The sequence below is a fragment of the Oncorhynchus gorbuscha genome, linkage group LG16 (assembly GCF_021184085.1).
Source record: "Oncorhynchus gorbuscha isolate QuinsamMale2020 ecotype Even-year linkage group LG16, OgorEven_v1.0, whole genome shotgun sequence".
Lineage (NCBI taxonomy): Eukaryota > Metazoa > Chordata > Actinopteri > Salmoniformes > Salmonidae > Oncorhynchus > Oncorhynchus gorbuscha.
Genome location: NC_060188.1, coordinates 23,698,227 through 23,721,648, shown reverse-complemented (window position 1 = coordinate 23,721,648; position 23,422 = coordinate 23,698,227). Strand labels below are relative to the sequence as shown.

Here is a 23,422-nt window from a genome sequence, read left to right as displayed (position 1 = left end):
TATCTGTGTCTCTTGACGCCGGTACCATAGTGCCTTCTTCCTCTCCGGCCGGGGCGGGGTTCTTTTTTGTTAAGAAAAAGGACGGTACTCTGCGCCCCTGCGTGGATTATCGAGGGCTGAATGACATAACGGTTAAGAATCGTTATCCGCTTCCCCTTATGTCATCAGCCTTCGAGATTCTGCAGGGAGCCAGGTGCTTTACTAAGTTGGACCTTCGTAACGCTTACCATCTCGTGCGCATCAGAGAGGGGGACGAGTGGAAAACGGCGTTTAACACTCCGTTAGGGCATTTTGAGTACCGGGTTCTGCCGTTTGGTCTCGCCAATGCGCCAGCTGTTTTTCAGGCATTAGTTAATGATGTTCTGAGAGACATGCTGAACATCTTTGTTTTTGTCTATCTTGACGATATCCTGATTTTTTCACCGTCACTCGAGATTCATGTTCAGCACGTTCGACGTGTTCTACAGCGCTTTTTAGAGAATTGTCTCTACGTGAAGGCTGAGAAGTGCTCTTTTCATGTCTCCTCCATTACTTTTCTCGGTTCCGTTATTTCCGCTGAAGGCATTCAGATGGATTCCGCTAAGGTCCAAGCTGTCAGTGATTGGCCCGTTCCAAGGTCACGTGTCGAGTTGCAGCGCTTTTTAGGTTTCGCTAATTTCTATCGCCGTTTCATTCGTAATTTCGGTCAAGTTGCTGCCCCTCTCACAGCTCTTACTTCTGTCAAGACGTGTTTTAAGTGGTCCGGTTCCGCCCAGGGAGCTTTTGATCTTCTAAAAGAACGTTTTACGTCCGCTCCTATCCTCGTTACTCCTGACGTCACTAGACAATTCATTGTCGAGGTTGACGCTTCAGAGGTAGGTGTGGGAGCCATTCTATCCCAGCGCTTCCAGTCTGACGATAAGGTTCATCCTTGCGCTTATTTTTCTCATCGCCTGTCGCCATCTGAACGCAACTATGATGTGGGTAACCGCGAACTGCTCGCCATCCGCTTAGCCCTAGGCGAATGGCGACAGTGGTTGGAGGGGGCGACCGTTCCTTTTGTCGTTTGGACAGACCATAAGAACCTTGAGTACATCCGTTCTGCCAAACGACTTAATGCCCGTCAAGCTCGTTGGGCGTTGTTTTTCGCTCGTTTCGAGTTTGTGATTTCTTACCGTCCGGGTAGCAAAAACACCAAGCCTGATGCCTTATCCCGTCTGTTTAGTTCTTCTGTGGCTTCTACTGATCCCGAGGGGATTCTTCCTTATGGGCGTGTTGTCGGGTTGACAGTCTGGGGAATTGAAAGACAGGTTAAGCAAGCACTCACGCACACTGCGTCGCCGCGCTTGTCCTAGTAACCTCCTTTTCGTTCCTGTTTCCACTCGTCTGGCTGTTCTTCAGTGGGCTCACTCTGCCAAGTTAGCTGGTCATCCCGGTGTTCGAGGCACTCTTGCATCTATTCGCCAGCGCTTTTGGTGGCCGACTCAGGAGCGTGACACGCGCCGTTTCGTGGCTGCTTGTTCGGACTGCGCGCAGACTAAGTCGGGTAACTCTCCTCCTGCCGGTCGTCTCAGACCGCTCCCCATTCCTTCTCGACCATGGTCTCACATCGCCCTAGACTTCATTACCGGTCTGCCTTTGTCTGCGGGGAAGACTGTGATTCTTACGGTTGTCGATAGGTTCTCTAAGGCGGCACATTTCATTCCCCTCGCTAAACTTCCTTCCGCTAAGGAGACGGCACAAATCATCATCGAGAATGTGTTCAGAATTCATGGCCTCCCGTTAGACGCCGTTTCAGACAGAGGCCCGCAATTCACGTCACAGTTTTGGAGGGAGTTCTGTCGTTTGATTGGTGCGTCCGTCAGTCTCTCTTCCGGGTTTCATCCCCAGTCTAACGGTCAAGCAGAGAGGGCCAATCAGACGATTGGTCGCATACTACGCAGCCTTTCTTTCAGAAACCCTGCGTCTTGGGCAGAACAGCTCCCCTGGGCAGAATACGCTCACAACTCGCTTCCTTCGTCTGCTACCGGGTTATCTCCGTTTCAGAGTAGTCTGGGTTACCAGCCTCCTCTGTTCTCATCCCAGCTTGCCGAGTCCAGCGTTCCCTCCGCTCAAGCGTTTGTCCAACGTTGTGAGCGCACCTGGAGGAGGGTGAGGTCTGCACTTTGCCGTTACAGGGCACAGACTGTGAGAGCCGCCAATAAACGTAGGATTAAGAGTCCAAGGTATTGTTGCGGCCAGAGAGTGTGGCTTTCCACTCGCAACCTTCCTCTTACGACAGCTTCTCGTAAGTTGACTCCGCGGTTCATTGGTCCGTTCCGTGTCTCCCAGGTCGTCAATCCTGTCGCTGTGCGACTGCTTCTTCCGCGACATCTTCGTCGCGTCCATCCTGTCTTCCATGTCTCCTGTGTCAAGCCCTTTCTTCGCACCCCCGTTCGTCTTCCCTCCCCCTCCCGTCCTTGTCGAGAGCGCACCTATTTACAAGGTACGTAGGATCATGGACATGCGTTCTCGGGGACGGGGTCACCAATACTTAGTGGATTGGGAGGGTTACGGTCCTGAGGAGAGGAGTTGGGTTCCGTCTCGGGACGTGCTGGACCGTTAACTTATTGATGATTTCCTCCGTTGCCGCCAGGATTCCTCCTCGAGTGCGCCAGGAGACGCTCGGTGAGTGGGGGGGTACTGTCATGTTTTGTCTTAGATTGTCTTGTCATTTTGCTTTTCCCTCTGTTCATTTTCCCCCTGCTGGTCTTTTTAGGTTCGTTCCCCTTTTTCTCTCTCCCTTCCTCTCTCTTCTCTCTATCGTTCCGTTCCTGCTCCCAGCTGTTCCTATTCCCCTAATCAATCATTTAGTCTTCCCACACCTGTTCCCTATCTTTTTCCCTGATTAGAGTCCCTATTTCTCCCCTTGTTTTCCGTTTCTGCCCTGTCGGATCCTTGTCTATTGTTCACCGTGCTGTGTCTGTGTATCGCCCTGTCGTGTCGTGTTTCCCTCAGATGCTGCGTGGTGAGCAGGTGTCTGAGTCTGCTACGTTCAAGTGCCTTCCCGAGGCAACCTGCAGTTCTTGATCGAGTCTCCAGTCTGTTCTCGTCATTACGAGTGGAATTATGACTTATGATTGTAGATTTACTTTACTGGATTAAAGACTCTGTTTTCGCCAAGTCGCTTTTGGGTCCTCATTCACCTGCATAACACCGTGCTTCTACATCTGCATTGCTTGCTGTTTGGGGTTTTAGGCTGGGTTTCTGTACAGCACTTTATGACACCCGGCTGATGTAAAAAGGGCTTTATAAATACATTTGATTGATTGATTGCTAGATTTTTTTCTAAGAGTGTAGTCCACACACACTTAAACCCACTGACTTTGCCACTTCTACCCGGAGAGACCATGACGCACAAATATGCATGAAAAGCTTTTAAGTCCCACTATTATTCTGCCGAAGTGAAAAGACTGACGCAGTCATGTTCCATTTTGAATGAAAGAGAAGCAGCGCCACGTTCTGCACACCTTACACCGTGTGTGTGGAAAAGCACAGCGCCATCCCTCTTTAACAGTGATTAAATAAAAGATGAATGTGTCACGTGACGCGCCTTGGCTCATTTCTGTTGGACAGGTTCACGGAGTTGACGTGAGGAGTCATCGAAGTGGAAAGGGAGGTGTGCTCAAAGCCATGTGTGTCTACAGTGTGTCTCCTCACAGTAGAGGGGATTGCAGGTGAAGGCCTATAGGTTCCTGATCCTGTGGAAACGAGTCAGAGAGCAGAGCCTGTTGCATATTTAACCACCATGGTTGCGCCTCCATTGGTCATGCGGTTCACTATTCGGTATTCCTTCAGGCTTCAGATATGCTCTTAGCAAGCTGAGACCAGCAGTATACTATAAATACTGAGACATTGCTATCTCTCCCTGGTAGACCCAACCATGTCTCAGCACAGCTGATAATGCTGGAGCTCACTTACCAGCCAGGGTAATGAGAAGCGAAAGCCCAAAACCGGCCTAATTAAAAGTAAACAGGCATGGGCACGTAACACCCAGGATAAGCATTTAGCCGTGAACATCAGATTAGACCGTATTATAAGGATATAGTTGTTGACCTTAAATCTCAGAAATAACAGGGGCCAAAGCCGAGCATCGGCCGTGGTTTACTTTCTTCTGGCCCTGCAGGATGAAACAGGTTCCTGTGTTTGGGGTAATGTGGCTTTCCATGGTGGTCAGAAGGGATTACAGTTGATAATCAGCTCCTGATCTTATAGGAGTATCAAAGATAATTAATTGGATTTTCAGCCTTCTTCTATGGTGTGATTAATGTGCCAACTTAATTTATGCATCACAGACCACTTTAGATGCCCGTATTTACTTCTGTGTTTCTAGGGATGTGTTTACACTCTTATTACTGGAAAGAAGTAATGGAATGCATACCTCACATTGCGTAAATGATACTGTTGGTGGATAAATAAATAATACTAGTCGATGTTTAATTCAAAGATCAAACATCCTTTAATCTGGTCATATTTAAGTGAATTAAATTAGAAAATGCAATCAGACATGGTTAATTATGATCCAGGAATGTGATTATGGTGTGCGGTTGTTAACCTACAACATGGCCATCGGGTTACTGGCCGTGGGTACAAAGGGTAAAGGCCCAGTCCCTGCAATAATACTAATAAGGTAACCGAAGACTTGCAGGGGGTGCAGTTGAGTTTAAGAAGGCTGATTCTAACACAGATGTGGATTCCAAATGGATTTGGTTTCATAAATGCAACTTTTAACTTGCATTCTCATTCTCTATCGTGCCCTGAGAACAAACAATTCACAAGTCAACATGATAATTCAATAAAACAGACGCTAAAGATGCCACAAAATACAACAGATACAACAACAACAATTTCAACAACACCAATCAATTATTCCAATCAACCAAAATGCTCGCAAACCACAGTGAATTCATTCCTCGTTCTAAACTACACTATTGGCACCAGTCATTCAAGATGTAATGAGGATTCAAATGTCTCTAAACATGTGGTGTGTTAAAACTAAAGGCTGATTTACCAGGTTGGTAGAGACACGAGGGACCTCAGGAGTTAACCAACCCTGTGAGCGGGTTTGGTGCCTCGTATTTTTCTACTTTAACAGAGAAGTGAGATGTTTTAGAAGCGTGTGCCGCAGAGCTTTGTAAACAAAATGGGAGAAATGAAGTGATCTACAGGAATTTAGAGAGGTCCAGCTGACCTTTTGATAAAGGATGCAGTGATGAGTATTAAACTTGTCACCTGTGATAAGCACGCTGTATCCAAGGGTTTTAGAGAAGTGGCTGCTGCTTTCTGATAAATGGCGTCCCCATAATCAAGAGCTGGCAGGAAGGTTGCCTGTACAACCTGCGTCCTTCTGTTTAGACAGAGGCGGGATCTATTTCTATAAATCGCTGCTTCTTACCCGTATGTTTTTAAAATGTCAAAAAGCATCGATATTTATAGGCATAAATGTGTAGACCATCTGAAATATTTCTCGGTGAATTAGAAAACATCATACATTCAGTTTTTCCCGCATTAAGTGCCAATTTGAATCAGCAAGGTCTTTCTGCCAGGCAACAAAATCAGATTGCAGGTCTAACATAGCCTGGTCAGCAGTAGGGGCAATAACGTACATAACAGTGCCATCTGCATACAGATGAATATTGCAGGTTTTTGCAGAAGGACCAATAATATTTCTATACGGTAGAGGACAGGTCCCAAAATCATCCCCTGCAGCACACCTTTATTACTATCCAGGTAACTTGACACCATCAGAAAGCACACATTGTGTACTGTCTGACAGATAGTTCCCAAACCACTTGCAAGACACATGGTCGAGGCCCATTTCAGAGAACCTTTGAATGAGTAGGGGATGGTCAACAGTATCAAAGGCCTTAGATAGGTCTATAAATGTGTCAGCATAGTCATTCCTATGAAATAAGTAATTTAACACCGAATCTAAGACAAGCATAGCTGCTTCAATGGTGCTTTGCCCAGGCCTAAAACCAGACTGGTGCACATTAATTAAGAATATCATTTGAAGTCCAAAAGGTTCTTAGCTGAGAGTTGGCGAGTGAATTCTAATATTTTTGCAAGGCAAAATAGTTTAGAAATCTATCTCCATGTCCCCTTGATATGGACATATCCTTCTATATTTCTCTTCCCTGTCTCACACTGGCTCGGCACAAAGATGCACGTGGTCTTGCTAAAAAGGTAGGATGGCATAATTGACATGCAGGATTTACACAGATCTCCACATTTATCTCGGGGATAACACCTCACAGGCTCAGCAATCTGGCACCTCAGATCCCTCTCTCTCTCCTTTCTCCCTCTCCTCTCCCTCTCTCTCAGTGCTCTGGTCTCACAGTGGGAGATCACCAGGCTGAGCTGATGCGGCCTGAAAGGCAGCACTGTTTAACGAGCAGCGCAGGGCGTACGAGTGAGGAGACAACAGGTGGACCATCAGATTGATGCGCCGCAGCTGTGGAAGCACCACTATTCTTGCCAGCTGTCGGCCTGAATAATAATCATTAAAAAGGGGATCTTTGCAAAGAACCTAGCATGCTGCCAAGATGTTTGCCTATTCCTGCATCACATGGGCGGGAAGGAAAATAAGTTATATACATAGAGATGTTGTTCCTTCCTCTGGTTAAGTGACACTGCATGGCTTCGCTCATGGCGGTTGCATCATGTAAATATTGAAATGTGTGTGGCTCCTGTCTACAGAACATGCACTACAGTGCCTAGTGAAATTCTACCCACCGATTGCACACTCTTCACAGTCTTTGCTGCCTTCAAATTGAATCTAAAAAGGAATTACATTTAGATGTTCTTGTTCTAAAGATCTACGTAACCTACTCCACAATTTCAAAGTGAAAAATGTGTTTTTATTTTATTACAAAATGAATAACACAAAGACGAAGATGTCTTGATTGCAGATGTCTTCACAGCCCCTTGGAGGAAGCACCTTTGGCAGCCATTACAGCTGTGAATCATTTTGAATGAGATTCTAACATCTTTGCACTCTTAGGGCAACATATGTTTATTGTTTTTGCCACAATAGCTCAAGCTCAGTAAATTTGGTTAGGAATCATTGATGGACAGCAATATTCAATCTAATTTAAGTCAGGACTGAGACTGGACCACTCAGGAACACTCAACACCTCTTGGAAAGCCATTCTGGTATGTCTTTGGCATTAACATTTGGGTAATTGTCCCGCTGATATTTTGAATTTTATCTCAGGGTTATGTTTTCGGAAGACTAAGACAGGTTTTCCTCTAACTTTTTACCTTGGCTTTGCTGCTTTCCTATTTCTTTAAGTCTTGAAAAACCCCAGTTCTGCCACTGACATGATGCTGCCACCACAATTATTTCACTCTGTGTTGTGTTGTTTTGGGTTTGTCCCAAACCTGTAGTTTTTCATTTAGACCCAAAATGTATTTATTTGCCAAATTGTCTTGCAGTATTACTTCATGGCCTTGTTGCAAACAGAACCGATTATTTGGAGTGGATTCATTATTTTGACATTGTCATGGAGGCCAGTAATGTGGGGTGAATGTGGAGTGAATGCAATGTGGTTGATACTCTGTATTTCCAAGTATTGTGGTGTCAGCATTATGTTATATATACAGTATGCCCATCACTGGCAGGGACTGGGAAGTTTGTCAGCATTATGTTATACATACAGTATGCCCGTCACTGGCAGGGACTGGGAAGTTTGTCAGCATTATGTTATACATACAGTATGCCCATCACTGGCAGGGACTGGGAAGTTTGTCAGCATTATGTTATACATACAGTATGCCCGTCACTGGCAGGGACTGGGAAGTTTGTCAGCATTATGTTATACATACAGTATGCCCATCACTGTCAGGGACTGGGAAGTTTGTCAGCATTATGTTATACATACAGTATGCCCGTCACTGGCAGGGACTGGGAAGTTTGTCAGCATTATGTTATACATACAGTATGCCCATCACTGGCAGGGACTGGGAAGTTTGTCAGCATTATGTTATATATACAGTATGCCCATCACTGGCAGGGACTGGGAAGTTTGTCACTGGCAGGGACTGTCAGCATTATGTTATACATACAGTATGCCCATCACTGGCAGGGACTGGGAAGTTTGTCAGCATTATGTTATACATACAGTATGCCCGTCACTGGCAGGGACTGGGAAGTTTGTCAGCATTATGTTATATATACAGTATGCCCATCACTGGCAGGGACTGGGAAGTTTGTCAGCATTATGTTATACATACAGTATGCCCATCACTGGCAGGGACTGGGAAGTTTGTCAGCATTATGTTATACATACAGTATGCCCATCACTGGCAGGGACTGGGAAGTTTGTCAGCATTATGTTATACATACAGTATGCCCGTCACTGGCAGGGACTGGGAAGTTTGTCAGCATTATGTTATACATACAGTATGCCCATCACTGGCAGGGACTGGGAAGTTTGTCAGCATTATGTTATACATACAGTATGCCCGTCACTGGCAGGGACTGGGAAGTTTGTCAGCATTATGTTATACATACAGTATGCCCGTCACTGGCAGGGACTGGGAAGTTTGTCAGCATTATGTTATACATACAGTATGCCCGTCACTGGCAGGGACTGGGAAGTTTGTCAGCATTATGTTATACATACAGTATGCCCGTCACTGGCAGGGACTGGGAAGTTTGTCAGCATTATGTTATACATACAGTATGCCCATCACTGGCAGGGACTGGGAAGTTTGTCAGCATTATGTTATACATACAGTATGCCCGTCACTGCCAGGGACTGTGAAGTTTGTCAGAATCAAAATAAATATGAAAGTAACAAAGCCCAGGTTAAAAGAGGAAAACCCGCCCTAGTCTCCTGAAAACCTAACCCTGGGATAGAGTTGTACAGTTACAACCGGACGACTAAACAGATGCTAATGATAACGAGGTGTTGAGTGTTCCTGAATGGTCCAGTCCCAGTCCTGACTTGAAAATCAGAGACAAGGTGTGAATATTGCTGTCCATCAATGATTCCCAACCAAATGTACTGAGCTTGAGCACTTTTGACAAAAACAATGGTTATTTGTTGCCCTGAGAGTTGTGCAAGTTTGGAAGGATCTTCATCAAAATGAATCACAGCTGTAATGACTGCAAAATGTCTTTTCACCAAGTACTAATATAAGTAATCAATACATGTTTATTATTTGTATTCATTTGGACAATGTTCTATAATAGTTATTTCACTTGTGGAGTAGGTTGTGTACATCGGTAGGAAATAAATCAAATGTATTTCCTAATGTAACATTTCACGTCAGCAAAATGTGAAGACTGTGCAAGGGGTGGGTAGGCTTTCACTAGGCACTGCAACTGCTGAGAGGAATCTAGAGTCTGATCTGAATCATGATGCATGGCTCTGTGCAACGCCACTCTCCACACTTGGCACGGAAAGGGGTCGACTTCATTGCTCAGGGCACACAACATATAGTGAGCTAAATGTATTTCATTCATTTGGTGTTGCTGTGAAGTTGTTGCCCTGAAAGCGCAATGCTGTGTCCACCTTCATTACTCTGCAATCGATCATCATCTGGGCGACCACTTCTTTGGAAATGACTAGGCTGTGGTCTACATGCTCTTAAATACCTCAGCCAAATCAATAGTGACAACAGAAACTGTTTCTATACTGGGACAAAAAAAGGATTACTTTATTCCAAAGTTAAGTTTTATTTACATTTTTTTCAAGGGTTTCAACACACACAATACTTGACAGTACTGCAAATCATGACAACACTACCGTTCTACAAACAAATCAACATGCAAATCATGTTTTATTTCATATGCGCCACCGATGGCAAGAGCAGTTGAAAGACCACTAGATTATAATGTAATGACATGTTTTCCATACATACAGTATAAGGAAGAGGGAGGGCCAGTAAGTAAAGCATGCTCTCCAACATAATTGTTATCATACACTGTGGCCGGCAAACGGTGTGAATATTGGCACATTTTAATAAGTAGATGCTAGTATGTTTAGAGGCCGTTTCTATGGTAACAATGCTATCTCTTCACTCTCTTGTTGACAATCCATTAGATTCCTCCAGTAATACTGATGGAAATCCTGAGTTTAGGTTAGATTAGATTAGTTTAATAGTCACATGTATATAGTTGCAGATGTAATTCTTGAGCACCAAACTTTAACAATGCATTGAAATAAAATACAAATATATAATAAAAACATGGATAATAATACAAATAAATGTAAATAGAAATGTACATAAAGGAGGGGGGGGGGATCTGGGTGGGCAGGGGCAGGAGGAGGAGAACAGTGATTATCTTAACTCCAAATGCGGACATTGCATGAATGATTTTAAAACTCTAAAAGTCTTTAATTATGAATCGATACTTGAGCTTAGGTAATTGCGAAGCCTCAGCGGGCCAGAATTTTGATTTATGGTGCATCTTGACAGAAGTGCTTAGAGACCCTTAGAAATTGAGAGACACATTAAAGCTACAGCTGTTTATCCGTCTGCAGTCAATAGAATGTAAAATACATTTTGCTTGATCATCTCACTGCCTTAAAAAGGGACTTTAGGTCCTAAATGGCGCCCCTAAAAATGGGGCTGAATTGAGAACATGGATGTCGCACATGAAAACGTAGCTCCCTGTCCATGGCTTTGTAAGCTATCAATCACCTTTCTTCAAATGACGTAGGCATTGATGTCAAGTGTCATCCCCCTTCTCTGAGGACAAAAGTCGCTCACAGAGGCTCAACATAGAGGCCATGCTTCATGAAACCTGCTCACATTACCTGTGTCTGATGATAGCATGGCTCTAGCGGCGCTGTCCTCACTGTTCACTGCCTCACCTCATCCATCAGAGGGGTGCTCATCTAGCCACACGCCCATCCAAACACCTCACTGGACCAGGACAGACACTATTGATGGTGCTCCAAATGAATATTCATGAATCATAGTTTTGTTTTGTTTGGAGATCCATTTTTAAGAGAGAGGGAAAACCACTTAGACCTTCGACACCAGAGGGCTCCCAGTAGTTGAACAGATGGGCTTAACCCTCACACAGCAGATGTTGATGATTTATTCTCTTTTTTTGCCAGATTAAAGCACTCTGCCTCGACAGCCGCACTGTGGCCTATCGGAGGAATCAAGCATTTGCCATTGGATGAAATGGTTCATCACCAACCACCAGCCACCTGTGTAGCATTACTCTTCATTATGAAAATGCATCACACGAATCCAGTTAAATGCTTTACTGGTAATAAAACACTATGATACAAAGGGATGTGGTCCATCTATGGTCAACAACTGCAACTCTTTAAATATAGCAACCACACAATTCATATTAAGACGTTAGAGACTTTGATATTGCACAGCTTCATGAAAGAAGGAAAAAGAACATTGTTTCGTGACCACTGTCCCGAAGGAACCAACATCTTTGAAGTCTCCTGACTTTTAATGTCCCTAATCCAGGAGTTATCCTTGAATTTCTCTGTTGGTAATTAATAAATGTGCAGGGCAATGAACTAAGTCAATCTTCCGACTAAGATCCCTTATGGGTAAAGCATTACCTTTCATTCCCTGGCGACGGGCGAGATAAGACATCTTCTGAAATCAAAGGGAGAGTATTTTCTTCATAGCCACAGGCGCCAGATTACCCATCAGCGATGGCCATGCAAAGATGCAAAACGGAGGTTGAAAGAATAACCCGTTGTGATTTGTCAGATGGGGCGGAAGTATCATTTGTACTGATAAACAAGCCAGGCTCGACGTGTGTAAATGAGCCTTACATATGGGTGAGAGTGCAGCTACATGATATCAAAAGGGGGAAAACATTACCGCGTCTGTCGGCTGCTGTGCTGCGGCGGCGGCAGCGCCAAGTTGGACTTTTCTCTAAGGCAATGAGTTCCTTTCAATTCAGTTTCTCCTTCGCTCTCTTGAATTCCCACAGTAGAATAGACAGAATTACAGTGTGTAATGTTCATATTTTGTCAACTTTTCCTTGTCTGTTTAGCAGACAAGCACGTTATTAATTAGATAAGCAGGGTATTTGTCACGCCCTGACCTTAGAGTTCCTTATTATTTTCTATGTTTGGTTAGGTCAGGGTGTGACTCGGGTGGGAAAGTCTATGTTTTCTATGTCTTTGTTTTTGGTCGTGTGAGTTTCCCAATCAGAGGCAGCTGTCTATCGTTGTCTCTGATTGGTTGATAAGTTGTCATTTTCCTTTTGGGTTTTGTGGGATCTTGTTGTCTGTTCAGTGTCTGTGCCTGACAGAACTGTTCGCTTTCGTTTATTTTGTCTTTGTTATTTTGTTTTGGTGTCATCAATAAAAAGACGATGTACGCCTACCACGCTGCGCCTTGGTCCGCTCTTCATTCTACAAACGAGAGCCGTTACAGTATTAGACAATCCATTCCAGAGGGAGGAAGTATTTCATTGCAGATGGCAGTGAGGCTGTCTCCATCAAATCACACTTGTTCCATTGGCTTCACTTTTTAAAACATACCTGTTGTCTCCGCTGTTTGGCTGTACATACCAATGGGAGTAATGCTCTGCATCATAAAAAAACAGATACCAATTGTTTTACAGGGTGTGTATCATCAAAAGCCCACACATATAGATCCATACTAAACACCACAGACACATACTATTGCATGGATTTCACATTGTATTTCATCTCTTAATAATTCACTTACAAATTGAAAGCACTGTCAATCTGATCCATCATAGAATCTCTCTCAGGCAAAGACAAGCATCTATCCACAGCATTAGCATGCACAGGGGCAGATTTGAGGCAATGTGATCACTTGACATTCAAAGAGAGAGAGATAGGTATTGATTATGATGAGGAGGGTTTGGCACTTCCACGGCTTGAAAACATGCAGCACAGGGTTGGGCAGTACACACTCACCTCTCTGCCGGAACCTCAGCCATTACTGCAAAGTGATTCACCCACCTACACTGTGATGGAACTCTGTATGGAAAATCCATCTAGGTAGGCAAGTGTTTATCTTAATGATCTATTACATGATCTTGCTGAGAGACTGCTGATTTGTAAAGGCAATAGACTATATTAAATCCTATATTTACAGTTCTGATTTGCACACCTAATACCATACATGCATTTCCTGTAATTATCAAACTATCATGAATCCAATCTCATCTAAAGGGGAGATGTTAGACTTCAGCCAATACAGATATATTTTCCTGAAGTAAGACATAGCAAATTCACTACATTTCTAAATGTACATTTTTTAAAGACTTACTGATGGTTCACCTTTTTTTGTGGTTGCTAAAATTCGCTTAATTTCAGTTTATGTGACAAAACAAGCAAGTATAGTATTGAGAATCATTGTACCATCTAAACCGTTGTGAAATATATTTTCCATAACCAAATATAACATTTTCAGCTTTTCGAAGCTTGTGTACAAAATCTAAAGTAAAAGACCCAAAAACGAAACAGCGCACATAGAACAGATATTGCTTCTTAGACTTGCTTTCAATGAGAATGACAGATCTATAACACACATTTCTATGTGAAAAATGTATTTCCTAGCTACAGAGGAACCAGAATCATTTGGACTTTGTGGGTCTTACTCCTGAGGTCTTTTCATGGAACAGGATGTTGGTGTGTGTGTGTGTGTGTGTGTGTGTGTGTGTGTGTGTGTGTGTGTGTGTGTGTGTGTGTGTGTGTGTGTGTGTGTGTGTGTGTGTGTGTGTGTGTGTGTGTGCGTGCGTGCGTGCGTGCGTGCGTGCGTGCGTGCGTGCGTGCGTGCGTGCGTGCGTGCGTGCTGGTCCCACCTTCACTTAAGGGTGAATGATAGACTCGAGCATCATACCTAGTGGAACACATTTTGCTATACAACTAAACAATATGGACAACATCAATATATTTGGCTTCAACTTCTTTAGCTTTTCCTATCATCTGATATGCATAACGCATTGACACAAACAATGTTTTCTTGGCAGAGACTTCACAGACAGTGTGCTGTTTCAAAACGGCAATGTTCATGTCATGTTTTGTCTTATATTGTCTTGTCATTTTGCTTTCCCTTCTGTTCGTTTTCCCCCTGCTGGTCTTATTAGGTTTGTTCCCTTTTTTCTCTCTCCCTCCCTCTCTCTCTTCTCTCTATCGTTCCGTTCCTGCTCCCAGCTGTTCCTATTCCCCTACTCAATCATCTAGTCTTTTCACACCTGTTCCTTATCTTGCCCTCTGATTAGAGTCCCTATTTCTCCCCTTGTTTTCCGTTTCTGTCCTGTCGGATCCTTGTATATTGTTCGCCGTGCTGTGTCTTTGTCTCGCCCTGTCGTGTCTTGTTTCCCTCAGATGCTGCGTGTGAGCAGGTGTCTGAGTCTGCTACGGTCGGTGCCTTCCCGAGGCAACCTACAGTTAATGGTCGAGTCTCCAGTCTGTCCTCGTCACTACGAGTGGAATTAAGTTTTTTATGTTTTGTTTTCTGCTCCGATTGTCCAGGAGTATTGCCTATTTCCTTTACTGGAATAAAGACTCTGTTTTCGCCAAGTCGCTTTTGGGTCCTCATTCACCTGCATAACAGTTCATGTCATTTGTAAATGTATGCATAGGACTACTGTTATAATGTATTGAAGAAAAATGTTTTTGACGGGTTTTTAAAACAAGTCAACAAAAAAGATGATGTGATGTTGTTATGTCTGATTTAATATGTTTTTAAAATAATACATCTGCTATTATTGTTGCTATTTCTGACTGTTTCTTGGCATGTACATACATTGCTTTATCTTTCCTCTGTATGATGAGGTTGACCTTTTCATCCTGAATTTCTGCAGTGTACCTCATATGCACATTCCGTCATCCAAGAGTATGTCATTCAGTGAAGGAAGGAAATGCTTTTTCTCGTACACTCACTCAAAAAAGCCAGATCAATGAGAAAGCCTCTGAAGTGAGCACATTGACAAACCCGTTATGTATCGCCAGTTTTAATGGGTTCTCATGCACAGGATATTCATCAACCCATGTGGTGCTTCAGCCTGAAGGTATACAGCCCCCGTGGTATTTTGTAGCCCTGCCCTGTAATTACATGCAGAGAAGATGGCAAGGGAGAGGGGGACAAGGGGGGGGGCGTTCAATATGCCTCTCTGCCGTGCCACTTGTGTGATGCTTGTTTTCTAAAGGTTTTCTTCCGTCATAAAGCAGTCAGCATGAGGCTGCCCGGCACACCAGAATGATTTTCATCTTTGTGCACTCGTATATGAGTTGTGACTGATTAAAATTACCCCCCCCCCCCCCGAGCCAACCCCTGCGAAGGAAATCTTCTCAACAATTAGACTCCTATTATAATTTATCTGTCTCCTTTCCACATGGACACTCTTCCTCAGCAGGATTGTACAGCATGATCAGGGGCTCAACTGCTTTTAAACAACAGTGATCTTGAGGAAATGATACCTTTGTGAACTGGAGACAGCACTTATTCGTAAACCCAACAACACTCTGAAACTGACACTGGAAGCAAAATTTGTTTTGCATCCCATTAGTTTCTAGATGTATCAGGGATCTAAATGGCCATCTCTGCCACCTTCAATAAAGTCTCCTAAGTAAACGCCAACACATTTCTTCTTAAGACGGGTCCAGGTCATAGCTCAGTAAACGCCATACACAGTTAATGAGTCAAACAAGCTGCCCTTTTCAAGGGGAAGTTTTCGAATGACATTTTGTATGCTTTCTAAAAGATACTATCTCGGCAATTGTGCCATCTTTGTTTTGCAGGACTGAAATACAACTGCACCCAAGGGCAACCATCCAGCTTTAGGACATCAGCTTTATATTTCCAGCTTATCTGCAACTTCCAGGCTCCATTAGATACAGAAAGTCCTCAACCCTCAGTCATATTGTTTCTTGCCACTGAATGCTCAGGGACTGTCAATAGACTTATTTTGGATTTCAATTGTCCCGAGATACAATGCCTATATGACAAACATGTCCTTCATCAGAGGCATTTATAGACCCTCCATGTTTCAATGAAATGTTTAACTTGTGTTTTACAGTATAGAACTACGCAGTTTCTTCAGTTGGGATTTGCAAACTGGAATCTCACCTTTAATTTAAACGGATGTAGTTTGACTACAGAACTGTGTCTCAGTCTAGCATATGCCACCACAGTGTGGTACAATGCCTGTGTCACAGTGTTCATTGTCTTTAAATTACAAGAGGCAGGGTGTGATGTTGACTATAATGGAGGGGTTTCAAACACTGTCAACATTTACAATTTAATTCACCAATCATTTCCATCCATTTCAAACAAACAGATTACCGTCTGCGTATGATAATGAAAGACATTTATCAAAGGCACATCCCACTGGGCACAAACTGGTTGAATCAACGTTGTTTCGACGGTATTTGTCAACGAATTGTGACATGGAAAACACGTTGGATTTGAAAAAGTCATCAAAGCTGTTGTTTTGAGGGTGAAACTTGTTTTGAGGGTGAAACTTGTTTTGAGGGTGGTTATGTCATCATGGTAACCAGCATTTCAGCATAGACAAACCTTGAAATATATTTGATCAATGTTCATATATGTCATGTTCACCTTTAAAACAACGTCAGATCTTCAGCATTATATCCACTATCAGAACAAAATAAGTCCTAAAAGTGAATTGATATATCAACAGCGACTCTTTGGTCTCCCATCCAGGTTGTTAACCAAGCCCAGCCCTGTTTAGCTAAGATATGTGTCACTGACCATTGCCAATGTGCTATTTTGAGAATAATTGTTGAGAACATCTAAAACTAAATAGATTCAATGTTGCTGTCAAAGTCATTCCATAAGGGTAGGTTTTAACAGAGAAAATGAAATGTGACCATACTTTATCACTTACAGTATATCATCAATGTTGCTATTTAGACCTATATAGTATTTGCAAAGTCATCAACAGCAATTGTTTCATTTCAACCCGGAATTCAACCAGAAATAGACAATACAATAGGCCTAGGGATTCAAGCTCTGGTTGATTTCAAATGTAATGATTGGTTTAAATAATGGTTGGAAGCACAGGGATAGACATTTCAGTGACAACTAAAACACACACCCGACATTGTGTTCCATTTTAATTTGGTTGAGCTTTTAGATGGTTGAAAGAATAGCAATACCACATTGGGCATTCAACTAACTTGTGGCTCTCTTTTTGAATGGGTGAATATAGGCTGTAATTTCATTGATCAACGTCTCAGCCAAATATGACCCAATTACCCACGTTGAAATGTCATAGTGTGCCCAGTGGGATGCTTGTTATCCCAAAGGAGAGGGAGGAATTGCAGCACATGTGCTACTTCAAGCTGATATCCTATTAGCACCACAGACACTTCCCTCACATGTGCCATTTAATTATCTTGTCTGAATTTAAAATATGATTATTTCACAATTACACCAACTTTTCTCATAATCCTGCCTTGTAACATGTTTGACATGATAGCATCTCAGATATATTTTTTTTCCATAGCAGGCCTAATCCTATTTCTCATCCGTATGAGGTGAGATGAAATATGCAAAGTAAAGCACATAATGTATTATGCCCACTGCATTAATATGGAAAAAACAAATCTGATTGTTATAGATTCCAGCTGGTGTTACTGCATAATTTACCAAGACACCTCTTGGTGATGAAGCTGACTTGGGTTATGCTGGTCTCACTCAAAATCTCTTGGTTTGTCCACATACTAGTCAACACTCAATGCAAACAGCTATTCGTGACACTGTATTGTAGCCATAACTGGACTAATAATAATAATAAATAATATATGCCATTTAGCAGACGCTTTTATCCAAAGCGACGTTATCAGTACTATAAACTATAACACCAACAGGTCTTAACCTCTTGACAAGATTGTTGGTGTTGTATTGAGTCTGTGATCGCTGCAGGTCCTATGCTTCTCTGCATGATGGTCCCTCAGGCCAAGGCCCAGTACTGATGCTCTCACAGCAGCACCAACTCACTTCTGGGTTAGACCAAATGGGACTCCATGACCTCTCAGCTGCCAATCCAACACCTAAAGATTACTACAAGCTTCACTCCGTTGGTCTACGTGCATACACGTGGGCGGAGTGGGAAATGAGGAGGAGCGAAAACTTTTTGGTAACATGAAATCCTTACCATTCCCACTCACATTCACATGGGAGCGATAAGCAAAGTTTTTTATTTTTGTCTTTTAATTTTGTGAAAGCAAGGAAGAGTCACCTTCCCTTGCTAGTAGTAGTTGGCTAGCTGACTTTAGCCTGGCTAAAAACAAAGCAAGCTAGCTAGCCCTTTTAGCTTCCCACCTCTCCATGTCAAATAAGGCATGTCTCACTCTCAATTTTCAGGTGTTACAAGGAGCTTCCCCTTTTGTGATGAAAAACGGCATTGCAATACTGAATCTTGCGTCTGTGTAGAGCGTGTAGAGGCTTGAGACATTCCACTAAGAGGCCCTATTGAGGAGGATACTGATGTCGTACTGATGCTGGGGCCGCTACAGTATTGTGGTATTGTAACTGCAGATTTTGGCATGCTGTTCTACCATATGTTTCTTAGCTCTGTCTACAAAGCATGACTGGTCTCTTTGATTACACTTTACACATTGTTAACCATATACCCAGAGCATCTGGGTTTGAGCACGCCAGTATGTCATGCTTAGGTAACTACTCTACAACATGCAGCGCATCTACTGCAATCAATTCTGAAACAAAGCATAGATGCCTTCTACAAGACAGTCATGCTTTCTTTTATCTTCTGTATGATTCCTTATTATGTAGTACTTTATATCACTTTTTTCAACAAGAGAATAATGCTTTGTTGCCTTTTCCAGGAAATCACCAGTTACCATGCCGGATTAAAGGTACTATGTCCTCACAACGTTATGCATGAGTTTACTAAATTGACAACCTATCACCACCAGTAGACACATCATCATCATCATCATCATAAGCATCACTACTTACATTGGCTTCAGAAAGTATTCATACCCCCTAAATTATTTCACATTTTGTTGTGTTTCAGTCTGAATACATAAGTATTCACACCCCTAAGTCAATACTTTGTAGAAGCACCTTTGGCGACGATTACAGCTGTAAGTATTTTTGGGTAAGTCTCTAAGTGCGTTGCACACCTGGATTGTAAGATATTTGCCCAGAATTATTTGTAAAATTCTTCATGCTCTGTCAAGTTGAATGTTGATCATTGCTAGACAGACATTTTCAAGTCTTGCCATAGATTTTAATGTTGATTTAAATCAAAACTGTGTCTACGCCACTCAGGAATATGAGATGTTGTGTTAGTATGCAACTCCAGTGTAGATTTGGCCTGGTATTTTAGGTTATTGTCCTGCTGAAAGGTACATTTGTCTCACGGTGTCTGTTGGAAAGCAGACTGAACCAGATTTTCCTCTAGGATTTTGCCTTTGCTTGTCGCTGTATTCTGTTTATTTTTATCCTAAAAAACTCCTTAGTCCTTGGCAATCACAAGCATACCCATAACATGATGCAGCTACCACCATGCTTAAAAATATGAAGAGTGGTACTCAGTGAATTTATTGTGTTATAACGCTTTAAATCTGTAATTTATGTTAGTGTTGTGAACTAACTACATTGCTGTTGATCCATCCTCAGTTTTGTCCTATCACAGCCATTAAACTCTGCAACTGTTTTAAAATCACCATTGTCCTCATGGTGAATTCCCTGAGCGGTTTTCTTCCTCTCCGGCAACTGAGTTAAGAAGGACGCCTGTATCTTTGTAGTGACTGGGTGTATTGATACACCATCCAACATGTAATTAATAATTTCATCATGATCAAAGGGATATTCAATGTCTTCTTTTTTTCTACCAATATGTGCCTTCTTTGTGAGGCATTGGAAAACCTCCCTGGTAGTTGTGGTTGTATCTGTGTTTGAAATTCACAAACACAGATTCAGGGACCTGACAGATAATTGTATGTGTGGGGTACAAAATCATGTTAATCACTATTGCACACAGAGTTGCACACAGAGTGAGTCCATGCAACTCATTATGTGACTTGTTAAGCAAATGTTTACTTCGAACGTATCTAGCCTTGCCATAACTAAGGGGTTGAATACTTATTGACTCAAGCTTTTCATTTTTATTACTTTGTAAACATTTCAAAAGCCTAATTCCACTTTGACATTATGGGTTATTATCTCTAGACCTGTGACACAAAATCAAAATATAATACATTTTTAACTCAGTCTGTAACACAACTAAATGTGGAAAACGTCAAGGGGTGTGAATACTTTTTGAAAGTACTGTATGTCTTTTTCCAATGGCAATATCGAAACAGGACAGCTCCGTCTCCTCCACTCCTTACCGTCATGAGAAGCTGTACTTCTTTTCAGTATCCGCAGCACGATCTAACTCTCTTCCACAAATAAACCAAGCTAAGGCAACGTGCATACAAAATAGCTGACTCAATCTTCAAGCTGCATAATCAAGATAAGAAAGACAGGGACAGGAAAAGGGAGAAGCGGGATGCTAATGTGAGGTAAAGCTCCAGCGACAGCAGCTATGAAACTGTGTGAGGATGTGTGAGGATGTGTGAGGATCGTCAAAACTCTCCAGGTTTAGCTGCAAATATCAAGTTAGGTTGCTCATCCCACCACTATTTACAAAGACGTGGAAAGTAAATGGTGTCATGAAAATGAGTGGTAAACAAGAGGAAGAAATAAAAACATAGATTTGTTTTAATTATTGTCATCGTAGCCTACTGTCTTTATGCATACATGTTTCGTTCAACATATTGATATAGCACTTGTGCCAAGTGCCATGTGCGCGCGTAACAGATGAGTATACCTTTTATTTTACTTGTCAACTGTGTAAGCCGAGGGTTTATGCTCCACTATACACAACAGCTCAAGCTGTTGTCGTAATATGTTTGGCTGAGTATCAGCTGAGCATTAGGCTCTTGTCATGGCAACCTTTGTAAGCGAACCACCACTTTCTCAGCCCTCATGCAAATAAGGCCTACTCAATATCGTGAATCAATTTAGAATTTCATTATCAATGTCACACATTCATCAAAGTGGTGCAGTTGATCCACAAAAATAATACAATATACACTATTTGCATATTGGTCAAAAAAATAAGAAGATTTGCACAAAAAAAGACCGATAGACAGATATTGCAACAAGATTTGTAAAACAATATTTACAAACACCTAGGCTATACAATATACATTTGCATACAAGATGAATAGCAAAGACGCCTTATATTCAACCAAGTAGATGTAGGCTGCACCCCCTGTCCCATGCACTAGCACTGCCCATGTCCATAGAGGGTCATATTGTTGTTTGTGTAGGTCTGACTTCAACCATATGAATTTGTGACATTGGATATGAATCACAGGATATAAACAAATATTTGTCATTGAATAAAATCAACTGCAATTCCAAAATCTCTGAGATAATTCAATCATCTGATGTTACTTTTATGGGGATAAATCCATACCCTAACATAGCCTGTCTGGGTGTTTATATACGTCACAACCCCTTATTTCACATGAATTACAAAACGTATTACCATGCTCAGAGGCATGCAACCTAGAGTCTACATAGTCACCGATTAATTATACCTGCGATATTTAACTGCACATGTTGCAGCAATATGTTACAGTAGGCTAAGTATTTCTGCGTACTGTAGGGTATGTCATGTAGACTCACCGGTACAGATTAGCCCTGTTGACTGGGTCAGTTCCTCGTGTCCTCACGGACTTGGCGCGCCTAGCACATCGGGCTGTACTCTGGATGTAATACAGTATGTTGCTTATTCTGTAACCTACCATTCTGCATGCAAACTCAGATTCTGAACGTTTAAAACCTCTGAGAAATTATCCGATAAAGTGTCGCCTTGACGTCAGCAAGGATCTGCGCACTAGTGTACATTAAGCAAAATTTTCCAAATTTTATTCTATAGGAAAGTAACACAGTTGTCATGTAATTCTCAGAAAACCCATGAAGCGAAGCCATGAGAGAAATATATTCTATGGTTCAAGGCGAACTCTAGCGGTAAAGAGGGTCCGTTCGCTGTCCATGGTGCTGAAATGCATTTCAGGCAATAGTGGCTCCTTCAATGTTGGCGTCCCTTTGACTTTTGCATTACAATTGCATATTACATACAATGAACATGAAATTGGATAAGATCAAGATGTTTGGGGGATGGCAACCCTGATTTTCTATTTAGTCAACATGGTTGTGTATTTCTCTATATGGGGCAGATTATTATAAACCTAGCTATATCCAATAACTTAGAAACCACTCTACGTGAATATTATTTTTTAACGTGCTACAGTTTAAATGCCTAGATTTGATCGTTCACTGATAAAATAAAACATTCCAAACAACTTAAACTAGGCATGTCACCATAAAGGCATGTGCAACATTTGTTTAAGTTTTATGCATGCATATGCAACTTCAAACCAGTTCTACATTTTCTACAGTTAACTCAAGGATAAGTGATATGCTACAATGTGTTGCTAACACACAGAGCCATTGGAATATGGCTCATGTGTGAAAACTATTCTTGCTAATAAAATGCAATCACTTTCACATCGTTGACTTTCAATGTACTGTGCAGATATTTTAAGACACGACTAAAACGTGCACATTGACTATGTTGTAGAATATAGTCGTATTGTGTTAACTGCGGCATTGAAGCGTATTAGAGTACAGCATTCCTCCACTAACCAGAAACATTTGAGCTCTTACCTGCTTACAACAGCGGAGCAGAATCCCTCTAGCCTTTCCCGATCAAAAACTGGAACCCTATGTCACCAAGACATTTTCAAGGAGGCAGCAGGTTTCTGATGAAAAATCCAGGGTTCTGTTGGTCTCGGGAATAAAAGAAATGCAGCTCCTCACTGCGTCAAGCACAAGCCTCAAAGATCCATTAAACAGTGAGTGAGTAATTCAAGCCAGAGAGCCCTGATCGAAATCTCTTTCACTCCTTGCCTTTATGTATCCCGAACCGGAGTCGGGAGTTGCCATTATGCACGACAGGGCTCTTTTTTCAATCATATCGGGGCTGACACCACGTTTTAACCATAATCGACGGGTTATTATTTCAGTTGGGAAGCGCAGGAGAAGGAGAAGAAGCATGTTGATCCTCAAGCCCAGTTGGGGTGAAGATAAATCTCATAATAAGATTGTTTGTCACCGCTATAAATGGTGGAGTTCAACACAGTCTGGAGGGTAATTGTAAATCCTTTTGTTGAAGTGTGCCATTTCACCTCAAAATATAGTATAGATCAGCTATATATATATTATAGGGCCTACATACTTAAACTGGCCTCACAACATGTTCATGTAGTAAAATGTTATCACCCTATTTGTTCTTTGGTGGGACTTCAAGATGTGTTGATAGGCACATCTTGAATGTTGATAGGCATGGTTCATTTGTATTCATTTGTACCTCATA

At 42.2% G+C, this 23,422-nt stretch overlaps 1 protein-coding gene across 1 annotated transcript in view; it reads right to left on the bottom strand.

The window, feature by feature from the left end:
• The window catches only part of LOC124000385 (protein ELFN1-like), a 100,990-nt gene extending 78,006 nt beyond the window's left edge, over positions 1–22,984 (bottom strand). The window contains exon 1 of the mRNA XM_046306705.1: positions 22,714–22,984. The gene's annotated coding sequence lies outside the window, so the exon portion shown is untranslated. The remainder of the gene's footprint in view (positions 1–22,713) is intronic.
• Positions 22,985–23,422: the final 438 nt, after the last annotated feature.